Raw genomic sequence first — 27,206 nt, forward strand, 5'->3', positions numbered from 1 at the left:
TGTAGGAAGAGGTGTCTAATGAACTTTTCCTTCTACTTGGTGCTGATGATACTGACATACCACGGTAGAAAATGATTATTGAGTTGGTTTCCCAGGAATGGGAATAGATTTTGTATACCAAAACCAAAACCAAACCCAGTGCTGTCGAGTCGATTCCGGCTCATAGTGACCCTATAGGACAGAGTAGAACTCCCCCAAAGAGTTTCCAAGGAGCGCCTGGCGGATTTGAACTGCCGACCCTTTGGTTAGCAGCCGTAGCACTTAACCACTACGCCACCAGGGTTTCCAGATTTTGTTTTGTATAGTACTATCTATATTCCTTAACATGGACCCTTTTGAATTTAAAGTACATGTTTCAAGATGGCATCTCCATCACATGGGGTCTTTGGTGGCATAGCTGAACAAAGTTAACAGGAATCCTATCTACGATTAGGCTGCAGGTCTAGAACTTCTAGAAAAAGCTAAATGTTCATGTATCGCAAACTAAGAAACATCTTAAAAATATTGTAGATGCCCAGGATTGTATATCCAAACATACACCGATTTGAAAATACTGATTTATAAAACTAGTCTTATTTCAAGAAATTATTTTTCTGTTATTATAATTGAAAAATCATTCTTGCGTTAGGCAAAAATAATTAATGTCGCATTTTCCCAACACACACACACACACACACAAAAGATGTTCACATCCTAATCCCCAGAACCTGTAAATATGTTACTTTACATGGCGAAAGGACTTTCCAGATATGTTTAAATTTAAAGGCCTAGAGATGGGCCCAATATAATCATATGAACTTAAATTTGGAGAACTTTTCCATGCTGTGGTCAGAGAGAGAGACATGACTATGAAAGCATGGTCAGAGAGATGCTATGCTGTTGGCTTTGAAGATGGAGGAAGGAGGCTGTAAGCGAGGGGATGCAGTTGGCCTCTAGAAGCTAGAAAAAACAAAGAAGCAGACTCCTAGAGTTTCCAAAAAGGATTCCACCCTTGCAGACTTGATTTTAGCCTTGTGAGACCAATGTCAGACTTCTGTTTTTCAGAACTGTAAATTGTTAAATTTGTACTGTTTTAACCCACTAAGTTTGTACTTTGTTTTAGCACAATATAAAACTAATACAGTTCTGTTGTTAAAACAGTAAAAATCATTTAAAATGTCATTCACATTAGTATGCAAAAATTTTAAAAATATATGTATAATTCGTGGACCCCTGAGAAAATGTCTGTAGAATGTCTAAGGGATCCTTAGGTCACAGAATGAAAAACACTGCTGTATTTAAATCTTTAGGAAGAAGTAGATAGAGTCTGCATGCATAGTTTCTTTTCATCTGTGCTTTTGCTGAGGGATTTATAAATACCTCAATTCATTGTAGTAAATTTGGTAGGCTCATTTTGTGAGTAAGATCTTTTTCCTCATGTATTGTACCAAACCACTTTCCCTTATAGTTGTTTAAGTTCATCATCTCTCAGCTCTCAGGTTGCTAATACCAAAAAAATAAAACTCGTTGCCTTCAAATAAATTCCAACTCATAGTGATCCTATAAGATAGAGTAGAACTGCCCCCTAAGGTTTCCAAGGCTGTAATCTTTATGGAAGCCAACTGCCACACCTTTCTTCCACAGAGCTGCTGGTGGGTTCAAAGCAGTGACCTTTCGGTTAGCAGCCAAGTGTTTTAACCACTGTGCCACCAGGGCTCCGATAGGTTACCAACAAAAAAACGATGAGAGCCTCTAAATGACACATCGTGGCCTTTAATAGTGCATTCTGTGCATATAATTACCTGAAACTGAGCACCACTTTCTTGCATATTCAAACTAATCTTGTTTAAGATTAAAATACCAGATTGGTATATCTGCAGTGCTATTCTTTCGCCTAATAAAAAATATAGCTAGTTTGTATTAGTAATACCTTGATTTGTAACCATGTTATTGCTTGGAATGTTTTATTTGTGCCAAATGAGAAAATATGCACCTTTTTAGACTGCAATGTTGCCTTCTCTCTGTCTGAACTTACTGATAAATCGATTGAAAAAAATAAACTAGGATACAGAAAGAGATACACATGCACACACACACAGATAAGCACGAGAAAACCATAGGTCTAGAATGGATCTTGAGAGGTCACCTTGTTCTTCAGGCAGGGCTGTATCTAAGGTATTCTGAACAGATAAATATCTATCCTCAGGATGGAAATGGAATTTCTTTTCCCCTAAGGGAGCTCTAAATATGTTTCAGTCAGCTTATTTGCATGAGTCATTTACATTGATTTCCATGAACCACCCCTAGGTCTCTATTCTTCATATAACCCTTGATTTAACAAAATCTCTTTCTCTGGCTTTTGCTCTTCTTCTCCTCCCTCCGTTCATTATTCATTTAATTCATATTGCCTGTCTACTCTGGAAATGGTTCTGTGCAAGGCATTATGAGAATCTCTGAAAAATAAAATGCATAGTCCTACCCCAAAGAATTTACAATCTACTGGGGAAGTCAAAATGTGGACATAAGGAAGAGCTAAATGACCATACAACAGACGATGTTTATAAAACATCAACAGTGAAGTGCAAATGAAGGATAATAATAGATGTTGCTATTGTTGGGTGCCGTGGAGTCGATTTTCAACTCACTGCAACCCCATGTGACAACATAGAACTGCCCCATTGGGTTTTTTAGGCAGTAATCTTTACAGGAGCAGATCACCAGGTGTTTCTCCCCTGGAGCTGCTGGGTGGGTACGAACTGCCAACCTTTGTGTTAGCAGCTGAGTGCTTAACCATTATGCTACCAGGGCTCCTTACTAATAGTCAAATGTGGGTAAAATGATGGCAGAATAAGTGTTTGTTGAGTACCTACTATATGTCAAGTTCTTTTCATATTATCTCATTTAATTTTCAACCAACCTTTGCAAGAGAGATTATCCCCATTTATTTAATTACAGAATATTAAACTCAATATTCAAATTGACTCAGATGTATCTGAGTCTAAAGTTCATGTTCCTTTTATTGGGCCACTGTCACTGACATGCAGTCACAGAACGAATTGAATATTCCGTCACAGAACGAATTGAATATTCTGTGAATTGAAATATTCCTGGAAAGAGTAGCGATTGTTAGATTCATTTAATAAGCTAGGCAGCTGCTAACCCTATTTTCTCTTTCTAAAAATGAGGAAATTGAGGCAAAGAGAGGTTAAGTAACTTGCTCAAATGCATTATCAAGTAAGTGGAAGAGCCAGGGTATAAACCCGAGTGGTCTGATTCCCAACACAACGTTGCTTCCTCAATGCTGTAATGGACACTGGGGATACAATGGTGAGCAGGCTAGGAAGGTCTTTTTAGTCCTTTCAGAATAACATACAAGGAAAGCAATTCAATGAATTATACCAAGAAGTGTGATAACTATTTGGATGAGGAAGTACAATGCTATGGGGACAAAGGAAAGGATTTCTAACCTAGACAAGAAAAAGAGAGGGAACAATTTCCTAAGGAAATTACATTTTAGCCAAAATCTGAGGTATGAGTAGAAGATAATTTGGTAAGGAGGAAAGAAGCGTGTATAATTAGTCAGCACAATCACAGCCCATAACCTTAACACGATGGTTGGTTCAGAAAACAGTCACTTTTATTAACCTCTTCCCCCAGATATCCTCTTGGTTCATTCCTTAGCTTCCTTTTGTCCTTGTCTCAGATATCAAGTTCTCATTCAGTTCTTTCCTACTCACCATATTTTAAATTACATCACATCCCCAACACTCTCCATTTCTTTCCCTGCTTTATTTTTCTTCGTGGCATCTATCTAACTTCCTACAGTTTCTATCTATTTATCTATCCGTCTCTCTGTCTTCCTGTCTATCTAATGGTCTATTTTCTTCCATTAGAATATATGCTCCATGAAGGCAGAGATTTTTGCTGTTGTGTTCACTGCTTTGTCTCAAGCACCTAGACCAAACCAACTGTCATTCAGGCAGTTCTGACTCATGGTGACCCCCTGTGCATCAGGGAAGAACTGTGCTCCATAGGGTTTTCAGTGGCTGATTTTTGGAAGTAAGTCTCCAGGTCTTTATTCCAAGGCACCTCTGGGTATACTTGAACCTACAATCTTTCAGTTGGCAGCCAAACTTTTTAACTGGTTGTATCACCTAGGGATTCCCAACCACCTAGAAGAGTACTTATGATGTAGTGGACTCAATAAATAGTAGCCAAATGAATGTTGAGGGGGTGGAATAAGATTTCCAAACGTTCCCACCTTCATGACCACTGTCTCATGTGAATCAGAAATACTTTTATTAGGTACTGTCTCTGAAAACTTCCTGATGCCCTTTGATATGTTACACTCCATTCTGCATGCTCTGAGAACCTCTAGGCCATGTGGTGGGTAGGCTGCTTTCATCAGTGTGCTCTCTGGCTCCCTAACCTCCACAAATCACACATAAAATTTTCTTCGAGCTTGTGATAGGAAGAGGATCTTAGTATTAATTTCCACTGATCACCTGCCCATTCTTCTTTGTAATTTTCTTCGCTTCCCACACTTGTGTCTAGATCCTTTTGCCCAACCAGTCCTCTGAAGTTCATCCCTATTTTACATTCCTGTGCTGTGGTATTTGTCACACCAAAATTTAAAAATACGCTATTGTGGATTAAATTGTGCCCCCCACCCCCGCCAACCCAAAATATGTGTTGTAAATCCTAACCTCTATGTCTGTGTTTGAAGAACACTGGGGCACAATGGTTAAGTGCCAGGCTGCTAACCTAAATGTGGATGGTTTGAACCCACCAGCAGCTCCATGGGAGAAAAGACCTTGTGATCTGCTCGCATGAAGATTACAGCCTAGAAAACCCCATGAGGTAATTCTATTTTGTCCTATAGGTTTGCTATGAGTCAGGACCAACAGAAGCACACAATGACAACAATGCCTGTAGTTATAATCCCATTTGGGAATGGGTTGTCTTTGTTATGTCAATGAGGTAGGATTAGTGTAGGGAATGTTTTGAGTCAATCTCTTTGGAGATATAAAAAAGATTAACGAGCAAGCAAGAGAAACAAAGATGGGGAAAGAGAGATGCCAAGCCACACAGTGATCGCCCAGGAGCAGAAGCTCAGAGAGGCAAGGGCTTTCCTCCAGAGCTAACAGAGAGAGAAAGCTTTCCCCCAGAGCCAGCACCCTGAACTTGGACTTCTAGCTTCCTAAACTGTGAGAAAAAAAAACTCTTTGTTAAAGCCATCCATGTGGGGTATTTTTGTGATAGCAGCATTAGATGAATAAGACATATTGTTGTCGTTGTTAGGTGCCATCAAGTTGATCGATAGTGACCCGATGTTGGATCACCTTTCTTTGGGATAGGCATAAATATGGATCTCTTCCAGTCTGTTGGCCAGGTAGCTGTCTTGCAAATTTCTTGGCATAGACAAGTGAACACTTCCTGTGCTGCATCCATTTTTTGAAACATCTCAGTTGATGTTTCATCAATTCCTGGAGCCTTGTTTATTGCCAAAGTCTTTAGTGCAGCTTGGACTTCTTCCATTAGTACCTTTGGTTCTTGATCATATGCAACCACCTAAAATGGCTGAATGTTGACCAATTCTTTTTGACACAGTGACTCTGTGTATTCCATTTATCTTCTTTCGTTGCTTCCTGCATCATTCAGTATTTTGTCCCTAGAATCCTTCACTATTGCAACTTGAAGCTTGAGTTTTTTCTTCAGTTCTCCCAGCTTGAGAAATGCTGAGCGTGTTCTTCCCTTTTGGTTTTCTAACTCCAGTTCTTTGTACTTGTCATTAAAATACTTGTCTTCTCGAGCTGTCCTTTGAAATCTTCTCTTCGGCACTTTTACTTCATCATTTCTTCCTTTTGCTTTAGCTACTTGACATTCAAGAGCAAGTTTCAGAGTCTCTTCTGACATCCATTTTGGTCTTTTCTTTCTTTCCTGTCTTTTTAATGACCTCTTGCTTTCTTCGTGTGTGATGTCCTTCAAGTCATTCCACAACTCGTGTGGTCTTCGGTCATTAGTGTTCAACGAGTCAAATCTATTCTTGAGATGATCTAAATTCAGGTGGGACATACTCAAGGTTGTACTTTGGCTCTTGTGGACTTCTTGTAATTTTCTTCAGCATCAGCTTCAACTTGCATATGAGCAATCGATGGTCTGTTCCTCAGTCAGCCCCTGGCCTTGTTCTGACTGATGATATTGAGCTTTTCCATTGTGTCTTTGCACAGATATAGTCGACTTAATTCCTGTGTATTCCATCTGGCGACCTGGCAAGGTCCAGGTGTATACTCACCATTTATGTTACTGAAAAAAGGTATTTTCAATGCAAAAGTTGTTGGTCTCACAGAATTCTATCATGTGATCTCCAGCATCATTTCTATCATCAAAGCCATATTTTCCAACTGCTAATCTTTTTTCTTTGTTTTCAACTTTTGCATTCCAATCACCAGTAATTACCAATGCATCCTGCTTGCATGTTTGATACATTTCAGACTGCAGAATTTGGTAAAAATCCTCAATTTCTTCATTTTTGGCCTTAGTGGTAGGTGGGTTGATTTGAATAATAGTTGTGTTAATTAGTCTTCCTTGTAGGTGTATGGGTGTTATCCTATCACTGACAATGTTGTACTTTAGGGTAGATCTCAAAATGTTCTTTTTGATAATAAGTGCGATGCCATACCTCTTCAGTTTCTCATTCCTGGAAGAGTAGACCATATGATTTTCCAATTCAAAATGGCCAATACCAGTTCATTTCAGCTCACTAATGCCTAGGATATCGATGTTTATGTGTTCCTTTTCATTTTTGACAATTTCCAATTTTCCTAGATTCATACTTCCTATGAAGTATGAATAATAAGACATATACTTACTTATTTTTATTTAACTAGTAAGACCTTTGGCTTTTGATTGACTAAAAATATGTTTAAACCTAAGGGTCTACTATCAAGACAATTAAAATACCAGAACTACCCAATATATCTTGTTTTGCCTAAGTCCACATGCTTCTGTTATTTTCTCAGATGTCCTAGTTTACTTTACAAACATTAGCTGCCAGTTGATACATTGTGTCTCCTTTTACACCCAGGTGGAGGAACGGAAGCGGAGAACTCAAGGCCTCATGTACAAAGAGCTCATGATTACAAGGGAATCCAAGGATCTTACCAGTAAACCAGTACCAGTTGCCATTGAGTTAATTCTGACTCATGGCAATTCCATGTGTGTCAGTGTAGAACTTCATGGGGTTTTCAATGACCAATTTTTTAGAAGTAGGTAGTCAAGCTTTTTTCCCGAGGCACTTTTAGGTGGATTTGAACCTCCAACTTCTCGGTAAGCTGCTGAGGGTCTTTAACCATTTGTACCATTCAAGGACTCAAAGGACCTAACAGGCAAGAGTAATTCATTTGATCAGAGAGAGAGCAATTGGATACTGAGTGGAGTCAGTATTTAGGCGCCTGACTAGGAAATTGCAGAACAAGGTGGTTGCTCCATTACCTTCCCTCCGTGGAGGTGTCAAGGACTTGAAATTTTCTCACTCTGATGATGTACCACCAAGCTAAAGAAGTTTGGTTATAGTTATTGCAAGGCCTTTGGAGATAGTTTGCACAATCATCGGCTAACCAGGTAAAGCCTTCTATGTGGTATTGCTATGGCCATTATACCAGGAGAGGAATAGCATACTAGAAATCGAAGCTGGAAAGAAACTGTGAGTTCGCCTCCAGTTCCTGTCTGCCTGATGAGACTTGTGCTTCAGTAAGGTGGTAACCATGCCTGGCGTTAAGTTGAAGAGGCTTCAGCTTATTCCAGTTCTTGGATGCAAGCAAGCTTTATCTGAAATTTTCCCAGCTGCAGAAGCATCAACTCAAAGCTTCCTTTTTCTTTAAGGTGATCTCTTTCTTGTTGTTCCATTAGCAATTCAGGAAACAAACAAAAACGTAAGAGCTATTTATGAAACTTTTGACCAACCAATTAGTTGTTTTCCTTAGTATTTGAGCAGATAATTGACATAGAATTCCTGAAGGCCAAATACATAATTCTGAGTAAAATATTGAAAATGGTTTCAGGTTTCATAACTGCTGAGTTTTGGGATAATTGATTCCATGTGTTTCCACGGAGAATGAATCAACCTATAGTCATTTCATAGTTTCCTTAAAAATATTTTTGTTTCTTTTCACAGTTTTGCTTTTCTATTACACTTGTGTTTCTCCTCATCCCACATGAAATCTTCTCTTCCCTGAGAGAGCTCATGGATGGGAAAGAAGAGAGGCAAAATGATGAAGTGTAGAGTGTAGAGCAGTTGGGCAAAGTCCCAAGACTCTTCTCACAAGAAGGAATAACAAGGGTGGGGTACACAGTAGGAGCAAAAAGTTGCTGAGTCATATAGGGACTAGTGTTCCCACATTGGGATAAGATCTTGGCAGACTGACAGCAGTTTGTCTGCAAGTTTTTTTCTGAGGTCACTGGGATGCCTAAACCACTCCCTCCAGACATACAATAGTGTGACTTCCAGCAACTCAACTCTTAAGACTCTTCCTTTTGACTCATGTGCCTCATTACTCCATAAAGATCTTTTGTCTGGGGCTCAGAAATAGACATGCAAAAAGTTTGAATAGTGCAGTTCACCTTCTAGAATTAGTGAATTAATTCAAGAAATAGTTCTTGAGTACCCATTATGTATCAGTTACACTTTTTTCTGGGGGTTAGGAATTGAGTTATGGGTCCATGCTCCAGGGAGCTTCCATTTTAGTTGTGGGTGGGGGTGGCAAAGACAGACATTCTGTATGTAGGTCAATAAATGAACACAATGATTCCTGATGATGATGCCTTGTGAAGAAAATAAACCTGAGGGTTACAAATGACAGGGACGAGGGTGAGGCAGAGGCAGGGTGTTCCAGACAAAGACACAGTAGTAGACAAGGGTGGCTTATTCTATCCTTTATTCATTAGCCTTAAAGGGTTTCTGGGAATCATGCTGGAAGTTCTGACATTACCAGGTGGACAGGGCCTTCCAGTCATTTGGTGTTCCAAATCTTGGGAAATAGAAGGTTCCTAGGTAGCATGGCCCTAATCTAAGAAAAGAGTCATGAAGCACAATGCTAATTCACCTCATGGCCTCTCTTGTCATTTTTGCTATTTCACCTTCGCTTTCACTCTCTGGAGTCCCTGGGTGGTGCAAATAGATAACCAGCTAGACTGCTAACTGAAAGGTTAGAGTTTTAAGTCCACCTAGAGGCACCTCGAAAGAAAGGTGTGATGAGCTACTTCTGAAAAATCAACCACTGAAAACCCTGTGGAACACAGTTCTATTCTGACACACATGAGGTCAACCACCATGTTTTGGAATTGACTCGATGGCAACTGGTCACAACCTTTACCCATTTCTAGCACAATATCATCTTTAGGGGCAGCCACATACAAAGCCCTCATGGAAATAGTGAATAAAAGTGTTTGAGATGTTCTGTGAAGAACTGTGAGAAATGACACCATAATCACACTGGGTTTAGGTAAACATGCTACACTCTGAGATAATGAGCTTTATTTAGTACAATAAATGAGTGGTTCTCAGTAGGGGTGGTCCTCCCCTCCGGCCCCCTAGGGGACATTCCACACACAAAGTGTAGAGACAATTTGATTGTTACAACCGTGTGTGTGTGTGTGTGGTGGGAAAAGGCTAAATATGTTGCTAAACATCCTACAATGCACAGGACAGCCTCCCACAAGAAAGATATATCAGTCCTCCATTAGTGGCTGAGTCAAGGCTATTGTAGTTCTCCTAACCAGCTTGTATTTTATCCTGCATACCAGTCTCCAGTGTTATCAGGGTACTGAGTGGTCTGGGAGTCCCTAGAGATTACTTATCTTCTGGATCATTATGGTGTTCAAATCTCAGCTTAGCATCTTAACTATATGTGTGACTAAACAGGTAACCTTGGGCAAGTGACTTAACCTCTGTGTGTCTTTATTTCCTTATCTGCCTATGAAGCAGTTCTACTCTGTCACGTGGGGTAGCTCTGAGTCAGAATTGCTCCACAGCACCTGACAACAACAACAAAATGGATATAATAATAGTATTTGGGGGATCCTGGGTAGTACAAATGTCTAACATGCTCAGCTGCTATCCAAAAGTTTAGAGATTCGAGTCCACTTAGAGGCACCTTGGAAGAAAGGCCTGGTGTTCTACCTCTGAGAAATTGGAGCACAGTTCTACTCTGACATACACGAGGTCACCATGAGTCAGAACTGACTTGATGGCAACTGTTTTTTTCAATCTTCTCTACCTCATATGGTTGTTTTGAGGACAAATAAAGCAGTGCATTTGGTTGTAAACAGGGTCTGGCACACAATAATCGCTCAATAAATGTTAATTTTTTTTTTCTGCTGCAGGGGCCTGCTTTCTGATATTGTGCCTGGCAAATATCAGAAGAGTAAAGTGGAGATAAATTGCCTCAGCATGCCCTCTCTCACAAATTCAGTTTGGCCCCTTCGTCAATTAACTGCCATGTGCCAGGCGCTCTGCCAGATGCTGGGGACATGGAGACCGATGACACATATGGAGTGGGCAGACATAGTGGGAATTTTTTCCTTAGGTGCAGCAACATGATGACCCCAGAGAAAAGCCACAGACACACTTGTCTTTCATTGGAGAACAGAGCTGATATTTGAAAGCCTCGCTAAAGTATCCTGGCTATTTTAAATGCGCAGGTGGCATTTCATCATTGTGCTCTGCTGCTGATTCTGAAAGGATAATTCAGACTAAACCTGAATCATCTTTGGTATTTGCTAGAAGTCTTATTTGACAGCTTCTGGGGGCAAATCTCTAAGTGAGTGAGGAAGTGTGGCCCATTACTGGGCAAGGAAAGTATTTGAAACTGGCTTCACTCAGAAGCAGTGGCTGCCTGAAAAACGTCCTTGTTAGAAGTGTATTACAGTGACCAGCCAAGCAGCAAAGACTTGCCTTTCAAAAGCACATATTATCCGGGAAAAGAAGCCTTCATCACAAAGGGCATTGGCTGCCTTGAGTTCACTGGCTCTTTTTTAGAACTGTTGAGAGGCTTTGGTTTTCTTACTGACAGATCTAAGATCCTACCCTTTTACTAACACCATGCCTATGTGAATTTTTTTTTTCTGTGATTTTGTCATATTTAGAAAAGAATAATTTGCTTCCATGTTTGGATTTTTTTTTTTAGATTCCTGTCATCTTTTCAAAGCTTACTGATAAGGCTAAGTTGGAGTCGCATTGCCCTATCTTAGCTTTCTAATCTCTGGGAACAGTGATTTAAGAGGCTTGACTCCTTCGGAAAATTCTCTGAGGAAACTGAGCAAAGATATAAAAAAAATAAATTACCATTTGTTTATAATCAAATTCATTCCTTTTTCACAAATTAGCACCTGCCAAATCCAGTCCCAGCTTCCTGTTCTTCCTGCAACCTGGATACAAAAGCATTTCTTTCGGCCACCCCTTCTAGTTGCTGATTCCTTGCCAGTAACTCCCAGCATGCACTACCATCTGTTCACCTCTCAGCAGCTTGAACCGACCCCCCTTCCTAAATTAATACTAAAATGCATTTTCCCAATGCCAGCCCTTTTGGCTAGTTCTTTAGGCAACAGCCAACTCCAACCTAATTTCATGTAACAGGAACCATATACTACTGCCCAGGAAGAAACCACAACAACAAAACAAGGAAATCGAATCTGTCTCAATGTATGGCCCAAGTCAACTGCTTGGACACAGTGTTGCAGTCTCATTAGATTTGCTAAAAACAAATGAAGACTTGAATGGAAGAGCCCTTAAGGAGCTAATCCTTTTTCTGCTCTCTTCTTTTTCAGCTACTGCTTGATCATGCAGGTACAAGAGTCCTCAGTGTAAACATTTTGGGGAGAGAAGTTCTCAGGTCAATTCAATAGCTATTTTTAATTTTTCTTTCTGTTTGAACCTTCTGTCTTGGAAGAAGTAAAACCAGAATGCTCCTTAGAATCAAGGATGCCGAGACTGGGTCTTACATATTTTGGACATGTTGTCAGGAGGGATCAATCCCTGGAGAAGGACATCATGCTTGGTAAAGTACAGGGTCAGAGGAAAAGATGAAGACCCTCAACGAGGTGGATTGACACAGTGGCTGCAACAATGGGCTCAAGCATAACAACAATTGTAAGGATGGGGCGGGACTGGGCAGTGTTTCATTCTGTTGTGCATAGGGTTGCTATGAGTCGGAACTGACTCGATGGCACCTAACAACGACAATTTGAACCGTAGGTAGAATTAGCCACATAGCCACATTTTCTTTCTTGAAAGCTTGTTATGCACTTATCTTTGGAAGTTAGCAAGGACAGGATTCAAATAGGAGAGGAAAATGAAGGGAAAAGCCCAGCTTTTCTGGAATATTTCTTCTCTCTCCTTTGTACTGTGGTGCGGCTAAAGAATGAGAAGAAAAGTGTCTTGTAGGAGGCGACCTTGAGAAAATTTAGGATTGGATGGAGCTGGAAAAGTCCATTGTCTTCTTCCTACATTTCAACTTGAGTTGGTTCGGGGAGCTGTATAGATTACAGCATCAATGTTTTTGTTGCTTAGCATTCCCCTGAAACCACTGAAGCCTATCTTGCTTTTTTCTACATGTCTTACATTGCATCGTTTTCTTATATAAGATATTTTTATTGCTTTGTTGCTATCAGTGTAATTTTCCCCAAGAGAATGACTACATATGGTTCTTAGAAAAGATGAACAAAATGAAACTTGCAATTTCAAGTGGAAGAAATTCATCCAAAGTTTATAGGATTTATGAATACAGGAGTGAGGAAATAGGAGTTGCTTTTGGGTCCTCATAGGCTATTTTTTCTGGAATCCTTCCACTCAGAGTTCCCCATCCCCCTCTCATAGACATGTGCACACAGTTCTAATGCACACCCTTGCGTGCCCCTACCAACTCTGTCTCTCTGACACACACAGGCACATACACAGAAAGTATAGTCTCCCAAGAGAAGTCCTTTTATTGGACCAAACAAGGCTACCTGGGTATTGCTCTTCTGTGGTAATTCCCCCTTTTTGTGTTCTTCTTGCTTTTTCCAACCCCTACTAGCAGATGACTGTCTATTAAATGCCCAACCAGCTGTATGTTGGCAGCAGAGCAAAAAGCTAAACTGCTGCTGGTTCCCCCAGGGAAAATCAACTTTATCTCAAGGAGCTGAACTGCCAGGCGGAGTTGAGTAAACTGTGAGGTTGCAACACAGCTGAGGCACACAGTTCACCACCAACGTAAAACAGCCAACCCAGTTCTGCTTTTTAATGTCTGCTAAACTGACGGAACTGAGTAATATAAACACGGGTGAAGCAATAGCCTCTGGAGAAAGAGAGCCGGATTACACTGACAACTCATGAGTGAACTGCTATTTCAGCATCTTTACGTGCAGAATATAGTTGTGTTTATTTGCCCCCAAAGTTTACTAGGAGAGACAGGCCAAGAAGAGGAAAGCTATGTGGAAATTAGAAGAGAAGTTATTTATTATTTTCTGCTAGATCAGCTGATTCATAGGCTTACAAAGATAGAGCTTTTTGAGAGCAACTGGTTAAAACCTCCTTTTTTTTTTTTTAGGTAAGAAAACTGAAACGGGTGAATTAAATGGCATGAGGCTATTGATTTAATTCAAAATTTAGGGGTTTTGGGTTCAAATGTCTAATTTTGTAAAATGGAGATCATAATCCCCGCGGTGATAGGTTGCTATGGGAATGAAATGACAGAGCACAGTTAGAATTCCTAAGTTGCCACTTGGAGAGTTCCCTTCCCTTCCATTGACCAGGGTCACTCAGCTAATTAGCCACAGAGCAGGGACCAGACATCATTTCCGAGTTTGGCGCTCTCACCGGTGTACACCGTTATTTCAGCATATGGAAAACCAGTGATAGACCCATCGCCGTAGAGCTGAACCAACTCACAGTGAATCCATGTGTGTCAGAGTAGTACTGTGCTCCACAGGGTTGTCAGTGGCTGGTTTTTTGGAAGTAGATCACCAAGCCATTCTTCTGTGGCACTGCTGGGTAGATTCACACCTTCGATCTTTAGGTTAGCAGCTGAGAGCTTAACCTTTTGTACTACTCAAGGACTAGGCCTATGAGAACCAAACCAAAACCAAACCAGTTGCTGTGGAATTGATTCTGACTCACGGTGACCCCATGAGTGCAGAGCAGAACTGCTCCACAGGGTTTTCAAGGCTGTGAACTTTCAAAAGCAGATCTACCAGGCCTTTTGTCTGAGGTGCCTTTGAGTAGGTGCACACTGCCGAACTTTCAGTTATTAGTCAAGCCTTAACTGTTTCTGCCACCCAGGGACTGCCATATGGAGAACAAAAAAAAACCAAACCCAGCGCCATCGAGTTGATTCCGACTCCTAGCGACCCTATAGGACAGAGTAGAACTGCCCCATAGAGTTTCCAAGGAGCGCCTGGCGGATTCAAACTGCCGGCCCTTTGGTTAGCAGCCTCAACACTGAACCACTACACCACCAGGGTTTCCTTATATGGAGAACAGGATGCCTGAAATCCCCAAACGAATGAACTCAGCGATTAAACTAAAAGCCTCTTCAGTTAGTTGTTTCCAACGGCCACACTAACAACTTGTACCCGAGCTGCTAATAATTAACCAAAGGGAGTGACTGGATGGAAACTTTTCCAGGCCTCTACAGAGTGTACGTTGCCAGAAACGGCGTGAGAGGCAGCCAGAGTAAAGATGAGAAGGAAAAGTCCTGGGACTGAAAAAACACATGTGCAGGCTTGAACGGCTTGGCTCTGAGACAGACCGAGCAGTGAGACACCGGAGTGCTTTCTTCATTTGTATATTTACAGATTCAGGGTCTCATTTAGGATCCCAATTCAGAGCAGCAGCCAGGGCTCCGGGTTTTCTCAGGGTCATTTACTCAATAAATTCATTAGTGACTTTCTGCAGCCTTTCCTGATCGCGATCTCTATTTTTACATCTTGACCTTTTTGGAGTCTCACGGAGTGGATTTTGGAGGAGAATGAGGAGAAATGGCTCTGGGACTAGTAGAGTTTGAGCAGAAAGCACTTTGTTATTGATCCTGTGGTGTTTGGCAACTCTTCAAAACGTTGGATATCAAAGAATGCTTAAATTGGATGCAAAAATAAAAGAAAAAATGAGCAAACCCTAACTTCTTTCTAAAACACTAGGGAAGGAATTATTTGTCCAGTGCAGCCAGTGGACTGGTAAATGAAGGCTGCTTTCACAGCTCTTTCACGGTTTGCTTACCCTGGACACCTCAGTCCTGCTCAGGTAGACTTGCTGTGGCTCTGGAAGCAGACTTTTTCTCATAAAGCATATGTATGAATCTTGCCTCCTGACCTTGTCAAAGTAATTGAGAGATAATCTCTTATCCATTTCAGAATGAAAGGACAAAACGAGCTAGGGTAATGTGAGTTGTTTGAAGATATTGGAGGTTCAGTGGTAGAATTCTCACCCCCCCCCCCCAGGTGGGAGACCTGAGTTCGATTCCTGGCAAATGTACCTCATGCCCAGTCACCACCTGTCAGTGGAGGTTCGCATGTTGCTATGATGCTGAACAGGTTTGAGCAGAGCTCCTAGATTAAGATGGACTAGAAAGACCTGACAATGTACTCTCAAAAATCAGCCTGTGAAAACCCTATGGATCACTAACAGTCTGATCCATGACACATCATGGGGATGGTGTAGGGCTGGGCAACATTTTATTCCAATGTGCATGAAGTCACCCTGAGTTGGGGGCTGACTTGACAGCAGCTAACAACAACCACAGTGTGAGTTTTTATCCACCCCAAGCCATCAAATATTCAGAAACTATCATGGCCGCCGCTGAATCTCCAGGACCTGGAACCATATAGTAGAAAGTGTTCAGTGATTCGTGTAAAACAAATATGTGTATATACCCACACATGTAATACCTTCATGTAAGTATTTAACCACATATGTCAATGTATATACCTTCATAGATATATATATCATATATGTATGTGTGTAAATATGTACATGTATCTGTATATGTATCTCTCTTAAATTCAGAATTGTCTATTTAGTTTCACTGGATTGTACCTTCAGCCATTTAATTCAGGAGTCAAAGAAATATTTGGATTAATTGTAGAAGGGAAGGAAGCTAATTTCAAGTCACCATAGATCCAGAATCCTCCCTTTCAAAGATTCTGATCCTGTGACGCCATACCCTATGCCCTTTTCTCAAAATGAACCACGATCTCTTCTAGCGAATGCGTCTCTTGTACTATCTACAACCAGTAGCTATTAGAGACGTTTCTTTATGTCCAGTTAGACTCCCTAGAGATTCCACACATCTCTTGGCCAATGACTCTGGTAAGTAGCTACAGAAAGCAGCAAGGCGCCATGATGGATGTCGTAGAAAAGAAAGAATTAACGTTTTCATCTTTTTTTTTCTCTGCCTTATTTTTTCTCTTAAATATCCTGTTTTGTTAACTTGCTACTGAGAACCATTTTTACTTATATCTACACCGAAATTTGAATATCAGTTGTGGGGATTTTCCAGCAACCATTATACCAGCAAAATTATGAAGTTATACTCAAGCATATCAAAAAAAACACGCTTGCACGTATTTAGAAAGATTTCCTACTAATCATTTCTACTTGAATTTAATTTGAATGGAAAAATAATAAAGAGAGAATTTAATTATTTAATATAAAATGTGACACACAACAATAATTCTTCTTCATTCTAGGACAACACATCCCATATTAGTACTGAAGGGCAAGGATTTTTTATGGGTTTTCCCTTTGGTGACCTTTACAAAAAGTTGAAGGCAAAGCTCTAAGTCAGTTCATTCCACCTCCCCCTCACAGCCTGAAAATAAGTATTGGGGAAGTACCGTTTCTACAAATGAAGGCCTCGTTCAGTGTCAAAGTTTTTTAAGGAGCAAAATCCTATATGCAGCTTGCCTAACCCAAGACAACTTTATAGTTCCTGGGACTTAAAAAAAAATTTTTTTTGATGCTCTTCCCTGTGCAATTTTATTATAGAAAGCGTACCCTTTTTTTCCTTTCTTTTCTGTAGTTAAATAAGAAAGGGGATTTGCTTCTTCTCACCACATAAACTTACAGAATCACAGGGTCTTAGAATTGTAAGGGACATTATAAGTCAGTCAAGATCAGAAGGAAATCAGCTACTTTAAGTTCCTGCTCAGTGTTCGCTATTTTTCCTTTTTAGCTGCCAGTTGATTTAAGGAAAAGCCTGATTCTGTGAATGCCTATGTTCTGTCTTTCTCTGGACTCTGTTTAAATGGCTTTGCCAGGAGGACTTTCCAGAGGTGGGGTTTTGTGCATGGACACGTATGAGAACCCACTGGTGCCTTATATTCTCGGGGGCGGTGGTTTTCAGCAGGGGATTTTTTGCTTCACAGAGCAAGAGTGTATGAATGCATTTTTTTCTGTTCGACACAGCTGATAGTTCCCTACTGACTGGTGTTTGTTTTGAAGTCACATGGCCAAGAGGGCTTCTGCCAATGTTTACTCACTGCACTTTCAAATATGACACCCTGACACCCATTCACAGGGCAATGTTAGTGTTTTATCCAATTCTTCTGCCAGAAAAGGAAAGTTTATTCTTAGGGCCAAAGTTGCTTTCTTTGCCAAAGCAGAATGTTTAGTGCTCAAGAGGTATATTTTTGGATTGTTGCTATTTTAATATGAAGTTTATTAGTTATTTAATTATGACATTATTTAAGATGACTCCTTGGCTGATGATATCTGGAATCGTTTTTAATCACTGCCGCATTTAATAGAGAATAACTTCATGGTACTAGGAAGGGAGGCTTATAACCATTTTATACATCACTGCACTAATATAAACAAAAGTATTTTTACTCAAATTTGGGGCCCCTTCCTGTAAAAGAATCACACATGCCCTGCCATATTGTATGTGCTCAGGGCCATGTGACTTGCTCTGGTAAATGAAATGAGAGTGAAGTCACTCTACCAGAAGCTTTAAAAGCCAGGGTGAGTTTCCTCACTCTCACTTTCCCTCTGCCACATGACAGTCAACATTCCAGATAGAAGCCGCTCTGCCAGCTGGGTCTGGAAGTAAAGACACAGTAGATAAAAGGCACAGCTGACATAGAGAATGAGTAAGAAATAAAGCTGTATTGTTCTGAGCCACTGAGACCTGGAAGCCATTTGCTACTGCAGCATAACCCAGCCTAACCTGATCAATGCAGGTCGTATACTGGAAACAGCAGAAAAACTAAATATGAATCCTGGTTCTGCCATTAAATAATAATGTAATAATGAATAAAGTTGGAGTCTCTGGGTGGTGCAAACAGTTAACATGCTCGGCTGCTAAGCAAAAGGTTGGAGGTTCAAGTCAACCCAAAAATGTCTCAGAAGAAAGACTTGGCAATCTCCTTGAGAAAAATCAGCCATTGAAAGCCCTATGGAGCACAGTTCTACTCTGACATCAGTCTCCATGAGTTGGAATGGCTAAAGTACCAATGACCTTCAGTCCTTCAACTTCAGTTTCTTCTTGTGAGAAATGGGTACACTAACCATCACCTTCCTGATCTCACAAGATTTGTATGTGGCTAAAAAGGAATTGCCTACATTACAGTGCACTGACAAGACCATGCTCCATATAAATTTAAGACACTTAACGATTGGATTTTTCCTCTTTTGGTGAATTGCATACATTGACTTTCACCTCTTTTTAGCTTTCTAATAAATACGATCAGCACTCATACCTATAAGATTTTATAAGCAGTCAAACACAAATATATCTTCTTGTCCCAGAATGATACTTCTGACTGTAGAGGATCCTTCTCTTTAAGGATCCAGCTTAGAGTGGGACACACATGGAGTAGTGCTCAGACATGGAGACACTTCCCTGGCCAGGTCCATCCGCTCCATTATCTTTTTCTGATCAATGGGCATCTCGTGTTCTGGCCAAATTACTTTCGCTTTCTAAGAGGACATTATACATGGCAGGGGATTTATGATGTTCTCAGGGAATATATCAAGTGGTTATATTATTTATTTTCTTAAGAAGAGTTAGATAGTGAAAAAGGCATTAACTTTAGAATCAGACAGACCTGGTATGTAGTAGTCACTCAATATGTTTCTGTGGACTAAATGAATGAACTCGCAGAAATCTCGCCAGTAACACTTTGTAAGCTGTATGACCTTGTACAAGATATTTAACCTCTCTGAACATCAGTGTCCTCACTTGTAGCTTAAGAAATAATCTCTATCTCATACGGTCATTGAAAGGATTAATGAAATGGCAGGTGTACATGGTCTAGAAAAAAAAAAAAAAGCAAAGCACCTATTAAATATTTAGTAAGTGTTAACTTTCAGTTTATTAGCTAGGTATGTCCTGGAGTGGGTGGCCAGCTCATAGAAAGAAGAATGGGCTTTTGGGCTTGTTTGCAGGGCTCCATTAATGAGGTCTCTAGATTCCTTCTGAAAAAAATCAATAATGTTTTGATAAGACCATGCTTTCTTTGCCACAGAAGTAAGAGTCTATGAGTACACCTGAGGAAAACACTTAAAATGCTTTTGACGTACAAAAGCTTCAAGAGCTCTGCTTTAGAAAAGCTTTCATAACAAAAGGAACCACACCACTTTCCATTGTCTTGTTACTAGACCGGTTTCTCACCTCCTCTCAACTGCATTCCCTTTATCTCCCTGTGCCTGTATCTGCCTCTTTAATATACTTACCGATCACTGAATGACCCTTCTGCAGGTCTTTCTTAGTCTCAAACTTCGGAATTTAGTTAGAACAGCAACCACCAGGCAGATGGCAAACTTTTCAATGATTTGGGTCAACAGAGGGGGAAAGGAAGAAACAATGACTGAATGTCTATTATTGAGCTTCTCCGTGTACTCATTATTTCATTTAATCCTCAGAGCAACCCTGTGAAATAAGCAGCTCTATTTATTTATTTATTTTTGCAGAGGTGGTTTTAAAATGAGGATATTAAGGTACAAAGAGGTTCAGGAATTTGCCCAAGGCCATATAACCGGTGAGTGGTGTAGCCGGGAATTAAAGGCAAGTCTGTTTAATTTCAAAGCCATGTTCATTCCCTCAAGTCACCCTGCCTCACTGTGCACTGTATCTTCAGTGCCTCAATTTGTGATGCACCAAAGAGGGCTGACAGCTTGGTGTGTGTGAGGAGAGCCTTCGGAGCCACAGGGGCCTGAATTCTTACACTGATAATGTCATTTACTAATCCTGTGGCCTTGGGCACGCTACTTATCATCTTTGAGCCTCAAGTCCTTCATTAGTAAAAAGAGAAAAAATCACTCCTTTCAGGCAATGTCATAGTGAGGACCAGAGACAATATATGTAGAGTGGCTGGCAAAGAGGAATGTTCAATCAGTGGAAGCTACTGATGTTATTATTACCGTTATCCTCAATAAATGAACTCTGAATAGGATGATTGACACTACAGAGCCGTTCTTGATAAGTGCCAAATAGATGATACAGATATCATGCATATTTGAAAGAAGATGCAAAGGAGATTCTTTCTTGCTAGAAGGACTGGGGCAAGACTCAGGCTAGCTGATCTCTAGACCGTGAATTCTATGAGGGTAGGCACTAGGTCTGCTTTGTTTTTCCCCCCTTAACATTTTCTATGATTTAGAACAATGGGAAGCACACAATAGGTCCTCAATAAACATGTGCTGAATGCATGAGTGAAAGTTGTCCTTAAAGGAAGGGTTTTGAAGGGACCTAAAGAAGACTGGAAGATAAAAAATGGTGAGGTAGTGTGAAAGTTTATAGTATTTATGGGAGACTGAGTAAAATGCTGTGGCTGGAGAAGAGAAATGGTTGGACCAGGAAACTGGGAGGTCACAGAAAATGGGACCCTCAAATACAGCTTGGCAGGGAGTAGTATCTAATATTGCAGAGAGCCTAATTCAATAATCAGGCAATTAAGAAGCCAGTATTTGTCCTTATTACAAGACAATTACAGTACTGGCTTATTTGGTTGTTGTGGGGATTAAGTAAAATATTGTATCTAAAGAGTTTGGCACAGTGCCTGGCACATAGTATGTACTCAGTAAATATTAGTTATTACCAATATCGAGTTATTATTATTTATCACTTTGTGACATTTTGGTGAGTGCTGATAGCAGAAGCCATATTGTGGAGATAGGAGCCGCAGACCAGGAAGACAGTGGGTGTATATCAATATTTATCAAGAACCCATAGGCAAAAGGTACTGGAGGACACAGAAGTGGGACTTCCTCTTAACGCTTCTTGTAACACTGAAACATCCCTGGAGCCGGAAGGACCTTATTACCAAGTGCAGAGATGAAGCGTGCATAGCTGATACCATATTGCCGTCAATATGATAGTTTCGTAAATTGACCTCTTTGGGGACCCCTTCCTGTGTTTTCGCCAGGACCCAGCTAGCTTCACTATATACTGACTAGTTTCACTACCCAGTTAGCTATGCTGGCTACAGGAGCCAGTATATCCCAAATGCCATCCTGGGGAAAGAAAAAAAGGGTGAGGGGAGCTCTAGAGTTTGGCCTTTATCCAAATGCAGCTGAGTTACCTAAAACAACAATCTGAGATTATGAGATTGGCTTACAATTTACGTTTTTTTCCTGCTTCCAGTAACATGGGACCTTGTGAGGAAGAGCAGAGAGGTAGTGAACTAAATGAGAGCAGTTTTAGAACAAATGTTCTCTGGATAGCTGAGTATTGGGTTAGCAGCGATTTTTTGACCCCAATATGCGAGTACTTAAATAACTATAATACAAGGTAGAAAGTGATAAACACAGAGTACATAAGTGCTGTGGGAATTCGGAGGAATTGCTTTAGCTAATTCAGGAAAGGCTTTGTGGAGGAGACAGAACTGGAGCTGTTCTCTTCCTAACATTTGATTTTGAAATATTTAAAACATATGGCAAAATTGAAAGAATAATACACTGAACACCCATATGCCCTTCACTGAAATCTAATATTTAGTTTAATATTTTATCATATTTACTTTCCATTTATATACACACACACATTTTATGTATGTATGTATAATATATATTTTATAGGCATAAAAAAAACAAAAGCAGTAGCCATTGATTAGATTCTCACTCATGGTGACCCCATGTGTTGCAGAGTAGAACTGTGCTCCCTGGAGTTTTCGAGGCCGTGGACTTTTGGAAGGAGCTTGCCAGGCCTTTCTTCTGAGGCAACTCTGGGTGGGCTCCAGCTGTTTACCTTTTGGTTAGTAGTTAAGCGCTTAACTGTTTATACCCCCCAGGTACTCCGTGTGTGTGTGTGTGTGTGTGTGTATTTTTTCCTAATAATTTGAGAGTAAGTTGCGGACATCATGGCAGCTCATTTCTAGATACTTTGGGGTGCATCTCTTATGAATGAGGACTTTTTCCTACAGGGCCACAACATTATTATTACCAAAGAAAATGAGGAATCCTGACTGGAGCTAGATTTTGGAGGAAAGGCAGGGTTTGAAATTTTGATGACCAGGGAGAGGGCCTTTTGGGCAGAGGACATAGAATGAGCCCAAGCACAGATGCAGAGGCCTAGTTTATTTTATTTATGTATTTGTTTTTTGTAGTGGCCTATTTTAATCCCTCCATTTGAAGAGAAACCACTCTTAGACCAGGAAACCAACACGATTTGCTAAAGGCCTTATAGAAGTAGTTCGGAAAGAGCTGGGGCCAGAACCCACACTTCCTGACTGCTTTTGCCTCACTCCCCAGCTCCCCACCACATTCCTCTGCCTGGCACAGTGCTAAATTTAGAATATGACAGGCTCTTGGTTTCTACACAGGAGCACCTATAACTCAACCTGAGTTAAAAAAAGCTCTTTCTACGGCATATTTCTGTGTGGGTTTCCAAGGTGTTGCCAATCTGAATCCTGCCAGTTCTCCTGTAAAATCAAGGTTTAAAAGGTAGAGAAATAGAAGTAGGGTTGGGATGACTAACTGCATAGTAAGTCATGGAAAAAGCCCGGCATAATGTTTCAGGTCCCAAGGAAAAAGTGGTGTTCTAACCTCTGCTGGCCTCATCTCCACGTCTTACTTTATGGCCCTAAGGGCCTACGTGCCCCTTTCCCTCCTTCTTTCCTCAGTGAGACATCAGGAGCCAGTATATTCAGGAAACTGGCTGGATTGTGAATGAGGGTCTTTCGTGCTGACCTGACTCTGCTTCTGCCTAATGGTGTGACTTTAGACTAGTGGTTCTCAGCTAGGGGTGACTTTGTGCCCTATGGGATATTTGGCAATGTTTGGTAACATTTTCAGTTGTCACAACTGGGGGGCTCCTAGTGGCATCTACTTGGTAGAGGCCAAGGATGCTGCTCAACACCCTACAGTGCACAGTAAACAAAGATTATTCAGTCCAAAATGTCAATAGTGCTGAGACTGAGAAATCTTCTTTTAGATAAATCATATTAATTTCTCCAGACCTTAATAACCTCATTTTTGAAAACTCAGTGGTTCTCAATCTTGAGGGTGCTTAAGAATCTTTGGGGGTATATTTCCAGTCCCATTTTTAGGGATTCCATTGTTTGTCCACAGAGTATGCCTGGTAAAATAGAACACTGATTGGTTTCTGAGCCCTCTCATTTTTCAATTCTAAAAATGCTGATGAGTAACAAAAATACTTAGCATTCCAGCCTGAGCATGGAAACAGGCAATGATAACCCTCAAGATCTCCTGTCTCTCTGTCTGTCTCTCTCACACACACACAGACACGCAGACACACACACACACATCAACTCCGTGGGCTCAGAAAGTGGTCTCATGTGTACATGGTGAGGCTTAATGCCAGCTCTTTTACCCTCTCTCTGAAGCCTGTGAGCCCACCAATACCTGGTGTTGATAATCCTATAGGCATGTGGCATTGCCAGTTATTCCAGAACACCAAGCATGACAGAACAAACAAACCAAACCAAACCCATTGCTGGTGAGTCGATTCCAACTCATAGCAACCCTACAGGACAGAGTAGAACTGCACCATAGGGTTTCCAAGGAGCAGCTGCTGACCTTTTGGTTAGCAGCTGAGCTCTTTCTTAACCACTACACCACCAGGGCAGAACAAAAGACACTCCCTTAAAGTTAAGTGTTGACACTCCAGGCACGTTCTTTTCAGCAGAAGTGCTTTGTGACACAAGACCATCATATGGCATTTTCAGGTTTGTACTATCGAAGAGGGTGTAGGCAAGTTTGCACATTTATTGTGGGGTTTGGAAAGGAAAGAGGAAATCCTTTTGGAGCATATGTTATTTTTGGGAAAGACAAGGTTGGGTGTGTTGCTGCTGTTGACAAAAGCATGACTCCAAGTGTACTCATAATTTGATTATTGAGTATCTTCTATGTGTCAGATGAGATGCTTGTATGACATCATTTAATTCCATAGAGCCCCATAAAGAAAGAATTATTATTCATGTTTTTCAGATGAGGAGACTGAGGTTCAGAGACATTTAGTAACTTGTTCAAGATCACCGGTACAAAGTGGCAGAGTCCACTTTATCAACCTAGAACTGTTTGATTCCAAAGCTCATCCTCTATTACTGTTGCTTAATTCCTTCTGTGGGGGATGAGAGATGATCCCAGAAGGGCTATTGGAAGTAGGAGGGCACAGGGCACAATCAATTTCACCCCTGGCCTGTTTCCAAACACCTACATTTTTGTGTTTCTAGGCTTGTTTTTTGCTTGGAGATTATATTGGGGTAATAATAGGCAATGTAATAGGCAATGCCTATTTCATCATTCCTAAGTTGCCAATGCCCTGGTGGTGCAGTGTTTAAGAACTTGGCTGCTAACCAAAAGGTTGGCAGTTTGAATCCACCAGCTGCTCCTCTACTCTGTCCTATAGGGTTGCTATGAGTTGTAATCGATGACGAGTTTTTTTTTTTTCAAGTATCCAAATTTCTCTACCAAGATATTCTAAAATGGGAAGATTTTATATAGATATATATAGATATATATAGATATATATAGCTATATATATAGCTATATATAGATATATATAGATATGTATAGCTATATATAGATATATAGATATATAGATATATATAGATATATATAGATATATATAGATATATAGATATATATAGACATATATAGACATATATAGACATATATAGACATATATAGACATATATAGACATATATAGATATATATAGATATATAGATAAAATATAGGGATGCATTTATTTGTTTTCCTAGGGTACAACTACAGAGCTACTGAATTAAAATCTCTGGAGGTAGGGCCTAGGACCTAGAAAAATATTTTTTCTTTTTTTGGTCTATCAGTAGCAAAATTTCCACCAAAATTTCTTTTGATTAGGATATTTTCTTCAAAAGTCTTCAGTTCATGTATGATCATGGTACCTGGAAGCAGTGATACCGTGAATCATTACCTCTGCCAACATAGTGGCGCAGGCAGGTACCAGACTATGTCTTGAGAGAAAGAAACCTAGGATAGGTCAGAGAAACTCTACCCATGTTACCCAAAGCATGGCCAAGAGACCAAACCTGGGTGGGGCCCTTCAGTGGGAAGTCCTAGTTAATTCTTCAGGGCCCTTCTGACAGGGCAGTGTTTTGTTCTGTTGTGCATAGAGTCGTTATGAGTTGGAACCGACTCGATGACACCTAACAACAACAACAACAATATGATTTTGCCACTGAAAGGATAAAGCATGGTTTACATACTTTTGCATTGGAATGATCTTCCTCTTTGCAAATAAGGGTGTTCACATTTGGACTGTGGCATACTTTTTAGCTAAAACACAACAGTAAGTGCTAGGTCTTTGTTATTTACCTTCTAGTATTAGAATCTTTTTACTGATAGTTATCTCTCTCCTCCTCTTGACTCCCTGGCACTTTGTTCATATCTCTTTCATAACATTTACTATCTTTTACTGCAATTTTTCTGCTATGCATTTATCCCACTACACAGTGAGAAGCACCTAAGGAGCAGTATCTGTGTACTGTTCTCCATGTAAACCCGCTGAATCTCAAGGAGAAAGCATTTGATGAGTGCATCAGATGAAAAAATGAATACATTTTCTTCCAATAGAAAGCCAAGTCTTGCTTTGGTAGGGTCTCATTGGCCACGCAATTATCAGAAACATCAATTAGCAATGTTTTGTTTGTATGTGAAGGTAATGTTATTGATCTGCTGTCCACATGGAATGACACCATGGGATGGGCTGATTTACTAGGTAGGAGCGGTGATGGATTAGTTGAAGTCATACCACACATTTGACCCAGGTTTCTTTCATTTAAACATATTTGAGAACTGTGCCTTTTACTGTTTAGGAATAGGCCTTTAATTATATTTATCTATTTAGTTTTTTTTTTTTTAATATAAAGACAAAACATTTTTACTCCAGAGAAATAGAAAGCATAATCATGTGTCTGTTAGGAGTCTTTGATTATAAGCAACTGAAACCAATAATAGTGAATTTAGCTGAGAAAGAAAGTGCATTGAAAGAATAGAAGGAAGCTTCCAGAATGGACAGGAGGCCAGAGTACCAATTTAGAAATGGAACAAGAAAAATGGGAGCTCTAGGCATTAAAGTGGTAGGAGCTTGATTGCCAGGTTCAGACACCACCATAGGATTGAATGAAATTTGACATTTTTTCTGTCCTAATGTAACTCAGCTAGAGGGTATTATTAGCTCATCTGAGGATGTGTGTAAGCTCCTTGGACTGGCATAAGAGAGGAACTGGCCAAGGAACCACCGGAGGTTTTCTTCCACTGCCCTCACGCACATGTAAGGAAGAGGTGATTTTGCAAAAGAAAATTGGGTTACTAGTGGAGAGTGGGAATGGATGCTGCTAGGAAAACAACAACAACACAACGATTATCTAAGCTATAATCATGCCACCTCAGTAATTGTTATTGCTGTCAAGTCAACTCTGACTCAGGGCCATCTTCTGTAGAGCAGAATGAAGGTTGCCCGGTTCTCTATCATCCCCATAATTTTTGGTATGTTTGAGCCCATTGTTGAGGCTATTGTGTCAACCCAGCTCATCGAGGGTTTTTCTCTTTTTTGCTCAGCCTCTACTTTACCAAATATAATGTCATTTTCTAGTGATTAGTCTTTCCTGATGACGTGTTCAAAGTAAACAAGACAAAGTCTCACTCTCTCGCTTCTAAGGTTGTTATTTCTTCTAAGGCTGGTTTGTTTGTTCTTCTGGCAGTCTACAATATAGTCAATATTCTTCATCAACATTGCAATGCAAATGCGT

At 40.3% G+C, this 27,206-nt stretch overlaps 1 pseudogene; it reads left to right on the top strand.

Annotated features, from left to right (window-relative positions):
- The window catches only part of LOC135231180 (26S proteasome non-ATPase regulatory subunit 10-like), a 95,519-nt pseudogene extending 70,603 nt beyond the window's left edge, over positions 1 to 24,916 (top strand).
- Positions 24,917 to 27,206: the final 2,290 nt, after the last annotated feature.

Source organism: Loxodonta africana, chromosome 4 (assembly GCF_030014295.1).
Source record: "Loxodonta africana isolate mLoxAfr1 chromosome 4, mLoxAfr1.hap2, whole genome shotgun sequence".
In the NCBI taxonomy this organism is placed as follows: Eukaryota; Metazoa; Chordata; class Mammalia; order Proboscidea; family Elephantidae; genus Loxodonta; species Loxodonta africana.